The sequence below is a fragment of the Globicephala melas genome, chromosome 16 (genome assembly GCF_963455315.2).
Source record: "Globicephala melas chromosome 16, mGloMel1.2, whole genome shotgun sequence".
Taxonomy (NCBI): Eukaryota; Metazoa; Chordata; class Mammalia; order Artiodactyla; family Delphinidae; genus Globicephala; species Globicephala melas.
The window spans coordinates 9,555,355-9,574,384 of record NC_083329.1 but is presented as its reverse complement, the minus strand read 5'-3'; the positions used below and the strand labels follow the sequence as shown (position 1 = coordinate 9,574,384).

The 19,030-nt window shown below is 37.1% G+C and overlaps 1 protein-coding gene across 7 annotated transcripts in view; it reads right to left on the bottom strand.

Moving 5' to 3' along the window:
• The window catches only part of ATE1 (arginyltransferase 1), a 175,945-nt gene that overhangs the window by 106,610 nt on the left and 50,305 nt on the right, over positions 1-19,030 (bottom strand). The gene's annotated exons all lie outside the window — the stretch shown is intronic.

The following is a 19,030-nucleotide window of genomic DNA, read 5'->3' as shown; positions in this document are numbered from 1 at the left end:
CCAAAGGAAAGTAAAAGTTATTTCCTTATCATTATTTTAATATACCTATAATCCCACAGAAGAAAATCCCACAAATTTTTGCTACAGGTATCTAGAGATTTCACAGTGTAACCATTTTCTGTAAATAGTTAGTTGAATGATATTTCTCATTTTAAAGTTCAACATGAATTTAAATGAAACTGTTATTAAAAGAAAACCTTATAATGAAAATTATGAAGCACCATAAAAAATGCTTTGCTAGAGACTGAATGAATGTTAGAGATGAACAATTTAAAAGTGAACAAATACAACAAAACTTGTGTATCATGTTCACACACTTAAAGTCACAGAGAGTGTGTATGGGAAAAAAAGCTAGAAGGAAATAAAGGAAAATGAAAAAGCAGGTTTGCTAATACTAAAACCAGAAAAAGACATTAGAAGACAGGAAATCTACAGAACAATCTCTCATGAACATAGATGCAAAAATCCTCAGCAAGATACGACGAAATCAAATCCAACAATGTATGAAAAGAATTATACACCAGGACAAAGCAGGATTAACTCCAGGTATGCAAGGCTAGTTCAACATTAGAGAAGTGATTAAAAAAAGAAAAGCAATTAATGTAATCTAACCATGAAAAGAGGCTAAAAGAAAAATCGTATGATCATATCAATTGATAGAGAAAACACATTTGACAAAATCCAACACCCATTCATGACTAAAAGCTCTCAGCAAACTAGGAATAGAGGGAAACTTCATCAACTTCATAAAGAACATACACAAAAAAATCTACAACTGACATCAGACTTAATGGTAAGAAACTGGATAATCGCCCCCTAAAATTGGGAACAAGGCAATGATATCCTCTCATCACTCCTATTCAATATCATACTGGAAATCCTAGTTACTGAAAAGGAAGTAATACATACAGATTGGGAAGGAAAAAAATAAAATTGTCTTTGCTCACAAATGACATGACATACTACGCAGAGAATTCCAAAGAATCAACAACAAAAATTGAAACTAATAAGCAATTACAAGAAGGTTATAGGGTACAAGGTTGATATACAAGTCAATTGCTTCCCTATATACTAGCAATGACTGGAATTTGAAATTAAAAACACAATACTATTTACAAAACCACCAAAAAAATTATACACCTAAGTATAAATCTAAGAAAATATGAATACATACGGAATCCATACGCCAAAAAAACCTACAAAACTATGACAAATGGAATCAAAATGTAAACAAATGGAAAATATTATATGTTCATTTCGATTGAGGTGTCCACTCTTCCCAAGTAGGTCTCCAGATTTAATTCAATCTCAATCAAAATCCCAGCCACTTATTTTGTGAATATTGACAAGTTAATTCTAATGTTTACACGGAAAGGAAAAAGAGCCAGAATACCAACACAATACTGAAGAAGAACAAAGTTGAAGGACTGACACCACTTGATATCCAGACTTACTATAAAGCTACCATAATCGAGGTAGTGTGATATTGGTGAACGAACAAATTAAACAGCAGAACAGAAAATAGAACCCAGAAATAAACCCACATAAATACAGTCAACTGGCCTTTGACAAAGAAGCAAAGATAATCCACGAGAGAAAGGACAGTCTATAGAACAAATGGTGCTGTAACAACTGGACATCCAAATACAAAAACGGCAATATCTAGTCACAGACCTTACCTCTTTCAAAAAAATTAACTAAAAATGGATCATAGACTATGTAAAATGCAAAACTATAAAACTTCTAGGTGATAAACAGGCAAAGATCTAGGTGACCTGGGGTTTGGCAATGAATTTTAAGATACAACACCAAAAAGGACAATCCATGAAAGAAACAACTGACAAGCTGGACATCATTAAAATTAAAAACCTCGATTCTGTGAAATGCACTGTTATGAGAATAAAAAGTCAAGCCACTGACTGGAGAAAATCTTGCAAAACATATCTCATAAGGAACTGGTATTCAAAAACATACACTCTTAAATTTTAACAATGAGAAGACAAACAACTCAATTAAAAACCAAAATATCTAAGGAGATGCTTTACCAAAGAAGATGTGCAGATGGCAAATAAGCATATAAGATGCTCAAAAGAATAAATAAATAAAGATGCCCAACATCATTTGTTGTCAGGAAACTGAAATTTAAAAAACAATGAGAGGGCTTCCCTGGTGGCACAGTGGTTAAGAATCCACCTGCCAATGAAGGGGACACAGGTTCGAGCCCTGGTCCGGGAAGATTCCCACATGCCGCGGAGCAACTAAGCCCGTGCGCCACAACTACTGAGCTCGTGTGCCACAACTACTGAAGCCTGCACGTCTAGAGCCTGTGCTCCGCAACAAGAGAAGCCACCGCAATGAGAAGCCCACGCACCACAACAAAGAGTAGCCCCCGCTCGCCACAACTAGAGTAAGCCCGCGTGCGGCAACGAAGACCCAACACAGCCAAAAATAAATACATAAATAAATAAATTTATAAAAAAAAATAAAAACCAATGAGAGTACTATACAACTATTAGAATGGCTGAAATCCAATAACCTGTATATCAAATGTTGATGAGGATGCAGAACAAGAGGAATTCTCATTCACTGATGATGGAAATGTAAAATGGTACAGACACTTTGGTAGAGGCATAAGCTACCAAGCCAAACTCACACACAAAATGGAGAAACCTTAAATACATATTGCTAAGTGAATGAAATCAGTGTGAAAGTGCTACAGAGACTGTATGACTCCAGTTACATTCTATAAAAGGCAAAGCTACTGAGACAGTAAAAAGATCAGTGGTTGCCAAGAATTTCGGGGTTTGGGGGGAGGATGAATAGATGAAGCACAAGGGACTTATAGGATGAAACTGTTCTGTATAATACTGTAGTAGTGCATACATGACATTATGCACTTGTCAAAACTCATAGAATTTTACAACACAAAGAGTGAGCTTTAATATATGCAAAGTGAAAGAAAATTAGGAGGGTAAGGGATCCCAAGAAGGAATGCAGATGGTGACAAGAGAATCTACCTGTATACACATGAAAACATCTTACTGAAAGAGGCTGGGGAGGGGAAATGTGCTGACCTAAGAAACTCTGGGGGTCTGTAAGAATGAAGGCAAAAGGAAATCTTCACATAAGCATTGTATTCTACCTGATAAAGTTGTTTACCACAAGAACCAAAGGTTAACAATTCTGATACTGATATACATGTACACTGGAACTGAACAACTAAGTAAACGGACAGCGGATGGTAGGAACCAAGAGACTCACTACTGGAATGGAAATTTACAGATAAGCAAGGGGAAGAGGCTAGAATGATCCATGGGGCAATGGATTAGAGCTGGAGACATGAGTACGAACTCATGTTTAGCTTAATATAGACACAGATGGTTACATAGAGAAATATTTATAGGTATGCATATACCATAGATATATTCATACAAGCGTTAGTATATGCACATTTATCTCTTTGCTTTGTCAGATGAGAAGACCTAAAAAAACAACAACCCAGTAGCAACAAACATACCTAACACACAAATCTTGGTTTCTAACATCATTCTGCAATAAAAAGAACCAGGGCTGCTTGGAGAAAGGGCTGATCCCAGGGCTGGGGCAGCAAATACACAACATAAGCCTAGAGCACCTCATAGTGCCAGAAAATAAGGAAGTGCACAAAAAACCAAAAACAGAAAGCAAACCCACACTGCTGGAGGTATATCAAAGGGGCACAGGAGTCAACCAAAAGAGCTCCCAATGGCAAAATCTGGAACAATTTGAGCAACAAAAGAAAGTAGTATTGGATTATAACCCAAAATACAAAATAAATGTCCATGAGTCCATACTGATATAAATAATTGGATAAACGAATAAATGAGGCAGAAGAGACAAATCTCCCATGCAGAATTCCAAAAAGTTTATGCAGATACTCTGCCTAAAGGCAGGGAAGCATAATTCCCCACTACTTAAGTGTAAGCTGCACAGTGACTTCTTTCCCAAAAATACGGTGTGGGAAAGCGGGGGGAAAAGTACCTGCGTGGGTGATCCAGGTAAACAATAACAAACAAGAGAAAATTTACTAAGGCGCTAGCAGCATCCGTGATTTCTAAAACTTCCACTGCTGTAGTTAAAATGGTGCTTGGGTAGTAAATACATCTTTAACCTTTTAAGAGCTTCCACTAACTACTAATATAATAATAAACTATGTCAAACCCTGGGTTTAGCATTCACTGTCACATATAGCACTGCTCTTTAAAAAATCATTACTGTTTCTCTAGAAACGCATACAGTTTGAAGAGCAGAACAGATAACCAAACAGAAGCATTACCCAAAAGGAAAATAGAAAGGACATTAACCTGCTGAATCTACAACACCTGAATTAATCTAAATTCTTCCATGATTTCAGTTTAGTGTGTCATTCTAGGACTCATTAAATCAAATGAGTGTATTTGTTCATTCATTTAAAATGTATTTATTAAGGACATAGTAAGTACGGACTCAATAAGCATATTCTCAATAACCAATATACTGCTAACCCTAAAGATAAATCAGTCCTACTTGTTGTACCAGCTTGAAATATTTTTTTTCAAACTGCAATAATCTTCTCAGTTGCCAATTTTCATCACTTCTCTCATTCCCTGGACCTCCCATTTAATAACCTGCTTCCATTTACTTCACTGGTTCGTTCTCCTATGAGTCCAGTCATGACCAACTTGTCCTACCACAGGCATTATTCCCATCTCTCCAACTCACGTGAAAGTTGGGCGTCTTCCCCATCTGCAAGCACTTCATATAGATATGCGCTGTTTTATAATCACTTAGGAGAGAATAAGCCATATAAGCATCTACTCTGACCCCCATCCCATCACCTGAGGAAACCAGAAATCCAGGAGTCAATTAAGCAACAAAATGATCATAAAACCATGGAGTTATTAAATGACACACAAACTGGCCTCCTAGCCCCTAAGTCAATGCTAAATAAGAAAATCAGCTACTTTTAAACACTTCTAAATAAACTCACTTTTCAAATATCCCTCATCTATCCAAGTCAGTAAATAAAGCAGCATGAAAAACAAAGTGTTTCAATGCATGGTTAAAATTTTTTTCTTAAAACCTGCTTTGCTGTACTCCTTTTCTTTCCATCATGGTTTCTGACAATTAAAATATGAATGATTTCCTCTTCTCCCTTGTGGGGTCCTCACTGACCTAATTTTTTAAAAAAAGATTTCAAAAACGGAAGATGCTCCAAGTAAAGGGAGATAAGAAGCTATTTTCCTAAAACTATATCTGAAACATCAGCACTACTGGTTAACAATGATCTGCTAGTCTCAATTTGGTAAGTTAATCAATACTTTCAAGCTTTTCAACAAGTACTCGGCAGCTGTGGAAAATGGACTGGAAGTGAACCTGAAATACTGATTCCCTTAGCCCTCTTTGCAGCTGGAATAGCCAGCGCCCCCAGATCACTCACTTCTGGCTGGGAAAGTCTGAAAAAAAGTTAGTGTCTAACACCATACACTAAGCTGATCTAACTAACATGCTTGATGTCTGTCTATGCACACACATATTTGCTGAATCACTTCTATCCTTCCATCTGGCATAAAACTGCCATAATACAATTTCTTTCCCTCAAACATAATCCCTTAATTCAAATTATGTAATACTTTAAAACAAGGAAAAAACACAAGAGTTTGAGGGACAGAGTAAAGGAGATAAAAACAGAAAGAACAACAGTTAGATCTGTGAAATCAGAAATCAGCAGAACGCTTGGCCTGGATCTCCAGTCATTCAACAATCTCCTTAAAACCCAGACTCACTGAACGTCACCATATGCCATGTGCTTCAACATGCTATTATCTGGATACCTGCTGATTACAAATGTGTTCATGAGTAGCAACTAGAAATTGTCTTTATTGTAAATTTAAACCATCAACAAACAGATTTGTCACCTTCACCTCCACTAGGTTCGAAAGAGCCATATCAGTCTGTCCCTTCAATTAACTCACCAAGGGGCTCAGTCCCCCAGTATTACAGAGGCCTCCTAAGTCACTGACTAGTCTCTATTGATTGTTTTGAGAATCCTACTTCAACTCTTGGGATTGCTACATTTCTTTAACCCCTTACTTAGTTAAGGCCTTTTAATGGTTAATACTCTTCAAATGTCGTTTATAAACACAGAAGGTGAGATAATCACAGATCATGCAGGAAAATACACACACTATTTGGGAAAGGGAAAGTAACAGCGGTGCTGCCTCAATGATACAGGCATCACGAAAATCAGTGACTCTCATACTTCTTGGTCTCAAAATCCCTTTACACTTACAAAACTCACTGAGGACTCCAAAGAACTTTTACTTATTGAGCTATATCTGTAGATATTTACTGTATTAAATATTAAAACTGAGCCTTTCAAAAATATGTACTTGTTAATTCACTTAAAAATAACAACAAACCCAATACACGTAAAATTAACATATTTTGTTTAAAAATTACTGTTATTTTCCAAAACCAAAAAAAAAAAAAAATCTAGTTAAAAGAATGGCACTGTTTACGTTTCTGCAAATCTCTTTAATGTGTGGCTTACAGAGGACAGCTGTATTCTCATACATGCTTCTGCATTTCATTTGTAGCCTTTGGAAAAAATCCCCAAACACTCATAATAGAACGAGAGAGGAAAAGGCTAATTATAAAATAATTTAGACCTTGAGAAGCCCCTGAAAAGGCATCAGGGACCACCAGAGGCTGCAGGACCACACTTCTGAGAACATTCACATAAATGTACTTTTTAAAGGTAGGGAGAGGAGTCTATACACTGTAAACTGCAAACAGAAAGGGAGCAGGTTATAGGGACTTGAGGCCAGGATTCGGAACCAGATATCTGGATTTGAGCCCTAACTCCACTCACTGTACATTTTCTGGCTATTTTATCTTAGCAAGACGATAACTTGACTTTTAAAAGTATCAATTTCTGAATTTTTAAAACAGGAATCATACTACTAAGCACACTCAAAGGTAGCTGTGAGAAACAAATGACAACGTACAAACACTTTGTAGAGTATGAGCAAATTTTTGTTTTTGTTTTAAGGGGTCTGAATGACACATCCTAAAAGATTGTGTCTATGAAATTATATCAGTAGCTCATTTAATAGCAAAGTTATATAAACTAACAGAAGCTATCAATTTCCTCACGAGTCAGTAATGTGATTAGCAACATTTAATAGTTTATCTTTCTCATGCCCACAGTTTGTCACAGTTTTAGATAACTGAAAGAATAAGCGAAGTTATTTTTCAGCAGTTCCTCTATTTCAAGAATTTAGCTGACAACAGGAAAAATTTAACAATAAAGCTCACCGCTAGCTATACAAAAGAAAACACATCTTAAATGTTGGGGAAGGATGGCATGGCTTCTGTGATTAATGAGCTGTGCAGTACAATACCAAAGGTACTCTGTAGAAATGACATCGATATTAATGGACCAATTCAGACTTCCAGCTAAATGGTTTCCAAAATGGGTGTATATTTACTCTGATAAGGTACACCTGTCTCCTGACCCACCTGCCTCCATGTGCTTCAGTTATGTTTAAAACAGACAACTGTTAAGACTCAAAGGAACAGGCAAAGGGGGAGTCATACTCCAGGCACCAGGGACAGCATTGGAGGGACTTACTCATGGGTTCAAAGACTGGAAGAGTGAAAGTCTTCAGGGGCTGTAAGAGAGCAGGACCTGTATTCTCCTCCCTGCTAAAGCATCCAAAAGTAACTCTCCAAAATCACACACCTGTTCACATAAAAATCCACGATTTGCCAACTGATGTCCTGAATTTTTTTTAAACAAGAGTTTATGGAGAATCCCAAAGGTAATCATTTTAAGCACCTGATTAAAAGTGCATTGCTTGAAAATAACTTATTCCTGCAACTATTTTGCCTTTTGTTAAGTTTCATGAAACACTACAAATAAACTTCAGATTCATTTTAAGAACAGAAACTCACGAAGACATTCAGATGGCCAAAAAGCACATGAAAAGATGTTCAACGTTGCTAATTATTACAGAAATGTAAATCAAAACTACAATGAGGTATCACCTCACACCAGTCAGAATGGCCATTATCAAAAAATCTATAAACAATAAATGCTGGAGAGGGTGTGGAGAAAAGGGAACCCTCCTACACTGTTGGTGGGAATGTAAATTGGTACAGCCACTATGGAGAACGGTATGGAGGTTCCTTAAAAACTAAAAATAGAATTAACCATAAGACCCAGCAATCCCACTCCTGGGCATATACCCAAAGAAAACCATAATTTGAAAAGATACAAGCAACCCAATGTTCACTGCAGCACTATTTACAATAGCCAGGATGTGGAAGCAACCTAAATGTCCATCGACAGAGAAATGGATAAAAAGGATGTGGTACATATATATACAATGGAATATTACTCAGCCATAAAAAAAGAATGAAATAATTTCATTTTCAGCAACATGGATGGACAAGAAATTGTCATACTGAGTGAATAAGTCAGACAGAGAAAAACAAATACCACATGATAGCGCTTATGTGCGGAATCTAAAAAAATGGTACAAATGAACTTACTTACAAAATAGAAATAAAGTCACGGATGTAGAAAAACTTATGGTTACTGGGGGAAGGGGGGGATAAACTGGGAGACTGGGATTGACATATACATCATACTGTTGATATATATCAAATAGTAGTAAGGACCTACTGTATAGCACAGGGAACTCTACTCAATACTCTGTAATGACCTATATGGGTAAAGAATCTAAAAAAGAGTGGGGACTTCCCTGGTGGCGCAGAGGCTAAGAATCTGCCTGCCAATGCAGGGGACACAGGTTCGAGCCCTGGGCCGGGAAGATCCCACATGCTGCGGAGCAACAAAGCCCGTGCGCCACAACTACTGAGCTCGTGTGCCACAACTACTGAAGCCCGTGCACCTAGAGCTCGTGCTCCACATCAAGAGAAGCCACAGCAATGAGAAGCATGTGCACTGCAACGAAGAGTAGCCCCCGCTCACCACAACTAGAGAAAGCTCGCGTGCAGCAACGAAGACCCAACACAGCCATAAATAAATAATAAACTAATTAATTAAAAAAATAAAAATCAAATAAGAGAGTGGATATATGTACATGTATAACTGATTCGCTTCGCTGCACAGTAGAAATTAACACATTTTAAATCAACTATACTCCAATAAAAATTAAAAAAAAAAAAGAAACTCAAAGGTGTGCTATACCAGTATGGCATCAAAATTTACATGATTTCTTTAAAAAACAAACAAAAAAAGACCCCAAAACTAAATTTAAAAATGTGAAACAATATAGTCTATAAGAAATTAAAAATAATAATAAATTTAATTTGGAAAATGCAAATAGCAATATCATGGTTAATATATCACATAGCTTTGCACAAAGACTCCAACCTTGTTTCCAGTTAATACCCAAAGTATGTGAAATTAAGGGCCAATTCTGAGAAAATATATGGTGGTTGGACACGTAGTTCCCACTTAGGAACATTCCATTAGAACAAAAGATCTGCTATTAAATGAGTCTTGTTCCCCTGGCAAAATCCCACCTCCTGAAAAAGACAACTATAGCCTTGAACTAGTTAGGAACGTTACCTAATGTTTAGCTGCCAATATTCATTGTAATCTCCATCGGCAAGGAATATTTTGCATTTTGAGGTTATTTTTTTCTTCACTGATTCTGACAGTTAACACAAACTGCAAGTACTCTGATTTGATATTACACTAGATATCAATGTTTTACAGCCCATTTTATATTACAGGAGCCAAATTTACTGATCATAACCTTCAAAACACACAATTACCTTAGTTACATATATTTATAAATTAGATAATGCTAACTCTGTAATAAGACTGCACCAAAAATTTTAGCCTATACAGGCTTATTCTAATGTGATTATTTCCCATCATCACCTATATTTCAATCCAAAGGCAATTAAGTTTAAATGATCCTTAAAAAAGAAAAAAAAAAAGTACATGTAAAAGTAATAATATTTTGTTATTCTACTTTAAGCAACATTTCCTCTGCTCACAAAGGAAATATATAAAAGTTAATTTTACTAAGTAATATAAATGACATAACATTTACAGCCTGCAGATTAGGAAGAATTCATTCACTCTTCCTATTCACACAATTCTCTCAGGTTGCAGTACAGTACTTTACGCTAGTTAAACATCTAAAGGCCTCAATTTCATCAGAATCCCTGAGTTGGTGAAGATTATCCAGTCATTAGAGAGGAGCCACTTTGAGAAGGTGTAAAAGGGATCTGTAAGAAAGTTGTGATGTTTGTATTTACGCACTTTCTCAGTCTGCTATAATGCTTATCTATAACAGGTACTTCTCAATTTCCTACCTCAAGTTTTCTCTACGAAACAAGTTATCACTTTATTAAAAATATAATTAACATGTACGAGTGAGACCATGTTAAGGACAAAAATAAGAGAAATAATATTTGGGTATGCAAGTTAACAGGATAAGACTTGTTTTTATAGAAAGAAGTGAGTAGAACCATTCTAAGTAAAATGTCAACTTGCTTCAGAACTACGGCAAGCTGTAGGTTAGGGGAAGCTTATTTTATTTGCCTGGTTTAAAATACCCGAGTCAGAAAAGAAGCTATAAAACACGTTAGAATGTTGGCTAAGTTCACTCAGTTTTAAGGGACGTCTTCATCTGAGATACTCTTACTCACTTTACAAGTGAAAAAGTGAGGGTCAAGGTGATTAAGGGACTTGCCCAAGGTCACACAGCCAGTTTAGGAGAATGCTAAGAAGGATATGGAATTCCCAACTTTCAGTTCAGTGTTTTTCTCAGCGGACATTGCTTCTGTGGCACACCATGCTAAAACACACCCAAAATATATTAACGTGCCCTGTTCAACCTAATGAATGCAGATACCTCAGCAATTTACTAAACCAAAGTACGAATCAAGAAATGTGTGTCTCAATGACAGAATTCTTAGGAACCAAAATGCTTCAAAGAAAGCAAAAAAGTTTACCCTAACATTTACAACTTAAAACTGAGAACACTGTAATGACAAAAATGTGAACTTTAAGCATAGGTAGCTGAGAAAAGATTTACAGTAAATGTTTTTAATAAATGTGACAGAAATAAAAAAGGAATTTATTTCTGCATTTTTACTACAGAACAAATAGATAAAAATTAAGATGTTCATCCGTTGTTTACTTTGACATTTCCTTATATTTTATTTATATTTTCCTTTATATTTTCAATCCTAATCATCCAACAAAAAGACTTCTATGAGGCGCTATCTAAACGCTCAAAAGGAAAAGCAGCAGAATCCCAAACTTCTCACTTCTACCTATCAGCCAATATTTATTGGGCACTACAACAAACACCTTAGAAACAAGAGTGACTAACCTAATGTGAGCCCTTACTTACTGTCGGTTCAATTTGAGCATCCTGCTTTTCCAATCTTTCTGATAGAAGAGAAAAACATCCCACGGTGACAACCCAAACTGATATTTTTATTTAGGACTCAATGACTACCAACATCAAACAAGACTGACATCCCCATGGAAACTAATCCATGCCAGGATTTACCATTCAAACATTTTCCGAAGCATTCATGCACATCTAGTGGGTAATGAAAATCGTCAAGGCAGATGACCTTAACTGTGAACACAGCTGAAAGATCCTCAGAGTAAGGATGAATACCACTACTCGCTAAAGGAAGGCTGACCTGGCAAAAAGGTATCTTGAATGGACTTAAATGCCTAAACTAATCCAAGTCCCATGCAGAAAAATCTTCAACATGGAAATTTATGGCATTTTTCTATTTAATGTTTGGTTTTCTATTCTAGTGTGCTTTCTTTTATTCTCTGAATTTTGAGTTTTTATCACGTGAGATCAGTTTCCAGGAAAAGACTTCCAGCTGATATAATTTCACTACAAAATATAAGGTTTCAGCTTACACTGGCTCAACTATCATGTGATATCCAGAAACTAACTGAGAATAAGTTCATTTATGAACTCAACCAGCGTTTGCTGAATGCCACCGTAAGTCCAGGTAATACTATTCTGACGATCACGTGAAAGCTGTCCAAGTATTACTGAAATGAACTGAGGGAAGGAATAACGTCTTCAGTTCAACCGGTTCTTTGTCAGCAGGCTCACCCCAGCCAGAACTGCCCAAGAGGCCTCAGACTCAGCTGAAAGGGAGAGCAATCAAATGACAGTCCCAATGACTTGGGGGACGTGGCTCCGGAATTCTAACTGGTGCCTCAGCCAACACCACCTTGCCTATTCGACTTCTGATTCTACAGCACAGGGCTCAGTCTGAAAACTGCACGACTGTTTCTCAACCCACGTAACTAGAAAAGCAGTGATCTTCACTCATGTTCCCACTTTTGCCCAGTGGATCAAGCCACTGCCCAGTTTTCCACTTCTGATTAGTCAGTAACAAACAGCGGACGGACAACCACTCTCTGAGAAGATCCGGCCCCTCTTGAGTTACCTCTGTCTGCCCTGGCCCCAGCTCTTTCAGCACTGCGGGTCCTCCCAAGCATTATACCAGACAGCAGGTAACAGCTTCCCACAACTCACCAGCTCAGCCCTCTTCCTAGCCTTGTCTCCACAGCTCTCCAATTCAGGCCAGCTCAGTGTGCTCTTTATTTGGTAAAACTGTTTGAACTCCCTTCTCAAGGTTAGCAACTCAACGTTCCACCTACCTCACCCCTCCCACTGCTACCTCTGCAAGCTCCCTTCATTTCTACAGGACCCAGTTGAGGTAAGAGCCATTCCCTCTTCCAAATTCTGGTTACTGGAGATATCTTGATATCTGCCAGAGCCATTCCAAACAATGATATTTTTCATATGCTGACAGACTGAAGAGATGTTAGGTTCTCACAGTCCTTTATTTTCCTTGACAGCAAAATGAATGAATGTTACCACTGGCTATAAAGCCAGATCCCCACCCGTGCTACCTGCAGTTTGCAATCAGTGCACATACATACACATACACACAACCAAATATACACATATGATCCCAGTCTACCACAGAGTTCCAAGTAAGAGCAAAGTAGTTCCCGACTCCCCCCCACCAAAAAAAAAACTTGGAAAGTTGGTTTTGCAAGCTACCGATAAATATTAATGGCTAACTTTATTTAATATTGGGTAGTAACTAGTTAATATTTAAATTAAAACATCTATTTCAACACACAACACTATCTTGGCAAATGCTAAAACTGTGTAAACACCTAGACCACAACTAGGGAAGATGCCAAGCTGAGTCAGACCTTTTCCACAGCATTTTGAGAAATTAAAGGATGAAGAAATGATAAAAGCTTTTTTTTTAAACAGCTTTATTGAGGTGTACTTAACATATGATAAAATTCACCCATTTTAAGCACAGCATTCTGTGATTTTTAGGAAATTCACAGAATTGTGAAACCACATAACCCAATTTGAGAACATTTCTACCACCCCCCCCACCAAATTCTCAAAAGTCCACTTGCAGTCGGTCCTCCGCTCGTACCTCTTATCCCAGGCAAGCACTGCTCTGCTTTCTGACTCTTATAAAGTCCCCCTTTCGGGATAATTCATACAGCTGGAAAGACACAACATGCACTCTGTTGTGCCTGGCTTCTTTCACCTCCAATAATGTTTTTAAGGTTCATCCATGTGTTGCACGTATTGTAGTTCGTTCCTTCTTATTGCTGAATGGTATTACATTGTATGAAAATACCACACTTTGCTAATCCATTTACCAGCTGACAGACACCTGAATTGTTTCCAGCTTTGGGCCATTAGGAATAATGCTGCCATGAGCATTCACATACAAGCCTTTGTCTGAACATTTTCATTTCACTTAGGTGTATATTCCTAAGGGTGAAATTGCTGGGTCATACAGTAACCCTAAGTTTAATATTTTGAGAAGCTGCCAGACTGGGGGTATACCATTTTACTTCCCATCAGCAATGTATGAGGGTTCCATTTCTCCACTTCTCGCCAACACTTGGTATTATCTTTTGATTACAGCCATTCTAGCGAGTTTATGCTGGTATCTCATTGTGGTATTAACTTGCATTTCCCTAATGGATGGTGAGCATCTTTTCATGGCTTATTAGCCATTTGTATGTCTTCACTGTGAAATATATAATCAGGTCTTTTATCTATTTTTAAATTAGGTTGTTTGTCCTATTGTTGCTGAACTATAACAGTTTTTTGTTACTGATTCTAATTTAATTCCACTTTGATCAGAGATTATTTCAATCCTTTTAAATTTATTAAGATTTGTATAATGGTACAGCATATGATCTGTCTTGGAGAATATTCCCTACGGACTTGAAAAAATACGTATTTTGTCGCTGGGCACAACATTCAATAGATGTCAGCTAAGTGGACTGTATGACAGTTTTGTCCAACTCTTCTAAATTGCTTGCAATTTTCTGCCTAGTTGTTCTATCAATTACTGAGAAAGCTGTTCTAAAGTCTCCAACTATAGCTGTGGATTTGATCGTTTCTCTTTTCAGTTCCATTAGTTTTTGCTTCATGGATCTTGAGGTTCTGTTATTAAGTGTACCACATTTGGGATTACTGCCCTCACTTGATGAACTGACTATTTTATCATTACGAAATGTCCATCTTTCCTTCTGGTAAGAGCTTTTGCCCTGAAGTCTATTTTGTTCGGTATGAATACAGCCACTCCATTTTTATTATGATTAGTATTTACATGGTATAGTTCATTCTGGTCTTTTGCTTTTAACCTACTCATGCTTTCATATTTAAGATGGATTTTGCTTTTTCTCTTTTACCTAGTCTGACAATTTCTGACTTTCAATTGGAGTGTTTAGACCTGTACTGTCCAATAGGATAGCCACTGGCCACATGTGGCTACATAAGTTAACTAAAATTTAAAAAATTTTAAATTCAGTTCCTAAAGAGCTCAGTGACTATGTATGACCATTGACTACATACATGTTTTCCACTGCACAGATATAAAACATTTCCATAGAGCAGATTTTTGGTTTAGATCATTAATATTTAATATAATAATTAATGTGGTTGTGTTTAAGTGGACCATTTTGCTATTTGCTATTTGTCTCCCTTGTCCTTTGTTCACCTGTCCTTTTTCCCACCTTTTGTGAGACTGAAAACATGTTATCATTGCTACTATCATCGCTATTGGATTATTATTAACTCTCTGTTCTTTTTTTGTTAAGGCTGCTCTAGGGCAGTAGTTTTTAACAGGGAGCCATTTTACCCCCTAGGGATATTTGGCAAAGTCTGGAGACATTTTGTTTCAACTCGGGGAAGGGTGCTACTGGCATCTCGTGGGTAGAGGCCAGAGATGTTGCTAAGCATCACACAATGCACAAGACGGTGCCACCCCAAAATGTCAACAGTGCCAAGGCTGACACATCTCAAATTTATCACTGTCTTCCTTCAAATAATATCATCATCACTTCATGTAATATAAGACATTTTAAGCATGTTGTTGCCATTCACTAGTAGCTGTGATACTGAACTCAACTAAACTACCTCTCTAGGTTCAATTTTCTTCATAAGGAAACTGGAAATAACTACCATATAGACATTCTACAAAAATTAAAATAATGTAAGCAAAGAGTTTAGGATAGTGCCCAATACACTACAGCTGCTAACTTCTCGAAAAATTATTATGCTAACGGCTAACAAAGAAGATTTTAATTGATCTGAAATGAAGGAATAGGACATCCTTAAAGAGAATCCTAAGTGACCCACATTCCCACATGGTTTAACTTTTCTTACAAATGCCTCTTCTGTAGTTCTCTACCTCCAAAATGATGCTGAGACTGCATGCTACTGGATTGGCTGGCAAAGTATGGCTTAGCAGAGAATTTGAAGAATCTTTTAGCCTCTGATACATAATCCCTTTTATTTACCTACATTTAATTGAAGACATCTGTAGGTGGTGCCACACGAAATGTAATTCAGGCTTAGAAATGTCAATAAAAATGTCTGTGAGGGAGAGATCCCATGTAAACCTAGCAGGGGAATGCACACCAGCAGCTACAGAGCCACGCGAAATCAGGAATAGAATGGAAATGTGCTGCCGGACTTGACGAGGTGACAAAAGCTCTTTTCCCATAAAGCTTAATGAGCTCTGTTAGTCTTCAGCTTACAGAAATGTAAAAGGGTCAGCCCCACAGAGGGAAGAACTGACTCTCCACACATGGCTCCATTCAAATGACAGCAGATCAAATTACTGATGTAATTACTATAACCTGACAATTCTGTTAGATTCATGTGGCAGTTAACTGTTTAGGACTTATAACAAAGCGACATGGTTCATTCATAGTAGTTTAGTTTTTGTAGGCAGAATGAAATTTAAAGTCTCCTCCATTTTCAGCTGCAAACCTCATGTATTTTACTGTCTCCACCTGAACTATTTTTCTTTTATTCAAAATTAGGTAAGCTATCAATATTTGGGTATTACCCATATTTGCAACTTTCCTTCTCCAGCTGAAGCATAAGCTTAATGGCAAAATTAAACATTTAGAGAGTCTCAGCATTCTCCTGCCCTGGCTTTGTTTGGCTCTCAAGTTCTGCAAGGCAGCACAGCAACAGAACTCTGAGCTCAGTGCTGCTGGAAATTCAGGGGCAGCAGCCACTAACTGTGCCATCAGGTGGCCCCTGTGAAATTCCAAGCTAGAAAAATATCAACAGAATGTCCTCAAAGTATTTCCCAAACACTTCAAGAAAAGAAAAGCACATTGGTCATCTTTAATTTTGATTCTTTTGCCTCCTCCATGTCCATAAGCCCAGTAAGAAAAAAGATCAATTTAGCCAAGGTAAAAATACAACTCCAGATCATTAAATGGAAAAAGCAGATTAGACAGAAAATAACAGAAACTATCACTAAACTTTGATGATGATACTTTCCCTTCTACTTTTCGCCAAAGATTTAAGCTTCTACACAACGATTCCCAATATTTAACATGAATAATAAGATGTAATTTTTAAAATATTTGTTTGGTACAACTCTAGGTATATGGTTGGTACCATTCCAAGCCCTATTTATACCTGAGAGGATCCAAAAATGAAAAAGACAAAGATCCTGATTTTAAGTAGCTACAATCTAGCTGGGAAGAGAGACTTAACCATATTGAGACATAAATATTAGACCTTGTGTGCTCTTAGCCAGTCCTGCCAGATTATGGGGAAAAGCTTGCTACTCTCAGCCTCAGCTGTGCCTAGTTTACTTATTTATTTATTCATTCATTCAACAAATATTTACTCAGTGCCTCCTATATAGTACTTAACACTACATGGAAACACAAGGAAACAAGAAAAACACGGTCCTTTCTCATTGAGCTTACATTTGAGAAAAGTCTGTTAGTGAGGGCTATTTAAACGCATCCTTGCCATTGTTTAGTAACATCTTCAAACTGCTGCTTTGCCCCAGTGAAGGAGATATCAAGCTCCAGCTTCCTTATTTACTCCCTCTGCAGGTAAACTAATCCAGCCTTACTGCCTTCTGCTCAAAACCCCTATTCCTGGTTATTCCTCTGAGCTCTTGCTTAAATGAGAGTCCAGCCTTAATTAAGCATTATCAACATTATCTCTTCATCTAAGCTCCTGCCAATCCCTTTTTTTCCCCAAGACTAGACCCTGTTTCCACATCAATTAGAGATTTCCCTGATGTACATCTCAGTCAAACACTGACTATAAGAGCCATCATCAAAAACCTACCAAGGAGGGCTTCCCTGGTGGCGCAGTGGTTGAGAGTCCGCCTGCCAATGCGGGGGACACGGGTTCGTACCCCGGTCCAGGAGGATCCCTCATGCCGCGGAGCGGCTGGGCCCGTGAGCCACGGCCACTGGGCCTGTGCGTCCGGAGCCCGTGCTCCACAACAGTGAGAGGCCTGTGTACCGCCAAAAAAAAAAAACAAAACAAAACCCTACCAAGGTACCTCATTCTCCCCATGTGACTCCTTCGTGGAAGAACAAGAGGTAAAATAATTTAGCATTTTGTAGTTAACGCTAACATTTGGTGTATCTCCTTCCTAACTAATTTCTGTATACTTAAATTGTTGTTGTTGTTTTTTTACTTAAATTGTTTTTAAACTGAAATCTGCATGTATAATTTTGCATCCTGCTTCTGTCTCTTAGTACAAGCAGAAGTATTTTATACTGCTATTTTTCATCAATATATACGCATGAACATACATGCACGATCACTATTTTAATGGCTACTGGGTGTTCTATCACATGGCCGGCTGCACCATGATTTATATGACCTTTTCCTACGGTTGAACATTTAAATTATTTATAAATTTTTGCCATTATAAATAATGCTGTAACAAACATATTTAAGCAAGTTTTGTCCCAATCTTTATTTCTCTGGCAGTGATTCCTAGATAAGAATTACTCAACCACAAGGTATGCATTTCTATAAGATCTTTAATGTATATGACCAAACTGATTTCTATAAAGGATGACGTTTAAAAACATCCCATCTCATCACATCATCCCAAGCATTCACTTAAAAATAAAAAAGATATCTTGATAGTTAAAAAACTGTATATAACTGCTATTTTAAATTGCATTCCTTTGATTACTTATAAGATTAAACTTTAAAAAACATATTACCATTTGTATGTCAGCTGATCAACTATCTGATAAAATCCAACCAAACATTATACAAAAGAAAATACTACATTTAAAAACGGTTTCTAAGAGATTATATTAAGTATAATAATCTTTTTATTACACTTTCCCAAATTGCCTCTTAACTCCGTATGTCTTCATGAACCAAATCATGGGTTTTTTTACAAAATCAGATCTAATTTTTCCATCCTTTCCTTTGTGATACTTCCCATTCTATACTTAGAAAGTGCTTTATCGATTAAAGAGCAGACTATATAGTTTACACTGTCTTCAAGTTTCTTATAGTACAGTTTTAATTTTTATTGTTTTTACACCAAACTATTTAAAATTCTGTGTGACAGGCATTGTACTCAGTGTTTACCACACATTATCTCATTTCGTTTTAATAACCCT